The 2,578-nt window shown below is 38.3% G+C and overlaps 1 long non-coding RNA gene across 1 annotated transcript in view; it reads left to right on the forward strand.

Moving 5' to 3' along the window:
• LOC116103698 overlaps positions 1–1,726 on the forward strand; it is a 29,562-nt gene extending 27,836 nt beyond the window's left edge. Inside the window, exon 3 of the long non-coding RNA XR_004123543.1 lies at positions 1,624–1,726. This is a non-coding gene — a long non-coding RNA (uncharacterized LOC116103698). The remainder of the gene's footprint in view (positions 1–1,623) is intronic.
• The last annotated feature ends 852 nt before the right edge of the window (positions 1,727–2,578 follow it).

The raw sequence follows: 2,578 nt of genomic DNA on the forward strand, positions 1-2,578 counted from the left end.
CAGTACAGTTCAGAGGAGGAACCCATCCCATGCCAGCTTCCAGTTTTCAGTCTTGGCTGGTAATTTTTTGAGCTTCTTTGCTCACAGGTATGCTGCCCCATCCCTGGTCCCTACTCTTTCCTCAGATTGTCCCATCTCTGTGTCAGCATCTTTTCTTTTCCAAAGCTGTCTCTAGATAGACTGACAGCCCAAGGAGATAATCCAAGACAATCTCACTGGGAGATGCTTAATTTAACTGCATCCTCAAAAATTCTTTTCCCAAATAGGCTCTTGACAGTTTCTAGGTGGACATATTTTGCCACCCACCACCATCTTGGCAGGCATAGAAACTCCTAAGGGCAGGTAGTCTGTTTGCCATTCATCCCAGCAGGTCATTGTGCTAGCCTGGTACTATCTTTGCTCTAATCAAGACAGGCTTTCTTGAATTCACAAGTTTTATTCCCTTGGTGTGCAAGCATAGGTCTCCCCTCCCCACCTTTTTTTCCCCCTCTCAAGTCTTTAGGGGTTCTAAGAACTCTTGTTAAGGAGCCATTTCCCAGTCTGGCTTGCAGGGAAGCCATGTATTTGTCCACCTCCTATGACCTGCTCTGTCCTCTGTCAACTTTAATAGAGACTTAATAGACATGTCGAGCTGGGCCAGAGTATATAAAAATCTATAAGCCATTAACTATAGCTATATTAAACTAATAAGAATCAATTCCCCCACTTGCCTTCAAAGCATGCTGGGCCCCAGAAGCGACTTGAAAAATGACAGTCTACAGCTTGGCTTGTGATCAGAGCGGGCTGGCCAGGAGTGTCAGCTCCCCAAAGCTTATATTGTCCAGCTCTCAGGAGCAGGCTCCTGGGTTAGCTTTTAGAGGCAGAGTCTTCTGCACTGAGGCCATTCCTTAACACTGGAATGGAGGTCCAGGAAGGATTTAAAGGGAATTAGTAATGGCCAAGCTCCTAAAGTAATTGGGCTTGAAAATGCCCAAGTTTTGCTTTTCTAAATGGCCCTGGGCTGCATTATACCTATTGATCTCCCCGAGCTTTCGCAGCCTGTAAATGATGAGCCTTTTAACGCACTCCATGACTGAAGGGCACACCACTGTGAGAACAGCTCATTTCATTTTTTTTCGATTTATACAAAAGATGCTGTGGCCCAAGCCCTCTAGGCACCCATCTCAATACATAAATATGCCAATTAAGCTAAATGGAGATCCTGCAGGTTAAAAGTGCTTGGTAAAAGATGGAAGATTTTTCCAAAGCCAGAAGAAAGTTGATCCACAGAGGGAAAGCCAAATCAACAAAAGTGGGATTGTGCCACACTGTGAAGGTCAAAAAAGAAAAATAAACAAAATAAAAAAGAAAGCAAAGGTACTAGGTTTTCAGGTGTGTGTTGAAAAAAAAAAACAAACCTTTAAACTGTAACTGCATGATTTTTCTTTCTTTTTTTTGGTATGTATGTGTGTTTGTGTGTGGGTATGTTACAGATGTTTGTGAACCACCCAGTGTGGGTACTGGGAAGTGAACCTGGGTCCTTTGGAAGAGACAAATGTATTCTTAACCACTGAACCATCCTTCCAATCTCAAATTCATGAGTCTAAGCATCTGCTGTTATATTTTTCCTTTGCCTGTTTCTAGGCGAGAGAAAGGGAAGAAAATCTTAAAGCTGAACCAGCTCTAAGAATCTCTTTTGGAGCAAAACTACACCTAGAAGAAGCAAGAATGTAATCTTTCAACAAACCCACACAAACCTAATTCCACCTCTTACAACAAAAACAACAGGAAGTAACAATTACTTTTTATTAATATCTTAATATGAAAGTTAATATTACCAACATATCCTAATCGATTGAAATCCAAAAACATGAGCAATTAAAAATTTGTTGACTGTCATCCAATGGTCTGTCTAATTTGGTAATCGGAGGAATAGGTCCAATATTGTACAATCTATATACACTTTCTGCTTGTTTGTACGTGACATTGTCTTGCTGTGTACCACATAATGGTCTTGAAATCTTGCTTCCCCTATCTCAGCCTCTCTATAAGTAGTATTGTTTATTTAATGTTTTTATACTATAGTATGGTTTTCAGAACAGCTTACATATTTCAAAAGTATTTATATACCCAAAAGAAACATAGACAATTAAATTGGGAGGGGGTCTGTAAGAGAACAACAAAGAGTAAAACTGAATGCTTTGCTTGACATTTGTAACTCTTGTATCAAGTTACCACAGTAAAAGCCAAGATTTTAAGCTCTACTAAATATAAAACAAACAAACAAAACCACTTTATATATTTATTTTCATTTAAGAAAATATTAGCAGTGATGTATTATTTTGAAATATACAGTTAATATGTTTGGAGTTGTTTAAAATTTATATTTAGAAAAACATTTGCATTTTCAGTGTTGCTGTAGACAAGCATCTTCATAAGACTGTTAAATTGATCGTTGTTTTACATCAAACAACTTTTATAATACTCATTTTTATTGTTATAATATTTTATAAATTTTAAACAATATGACAAAAAAAGATATTGTAGGTATTGAAGGGGGTCTCCGGGAGGGGTTGGGGTACAAAAGGAAAACAAGAAT

Source organism: Mastomys coucha, unplaced genomic scaffold (genome assembly GCF_008632895.1).
Source record: "Mastomys coucha isolate ucsf_1 unplaced genomic scaffold, UCSF_Mcou_1 pScaffold21, whole genome shotgun sequence".
Taxonomy (NCBI): Eukaryota; Metazoa; Chordata; class Mammalia; order Rodentia; family Muridae; genus Mastomys; species Mastomys coucha.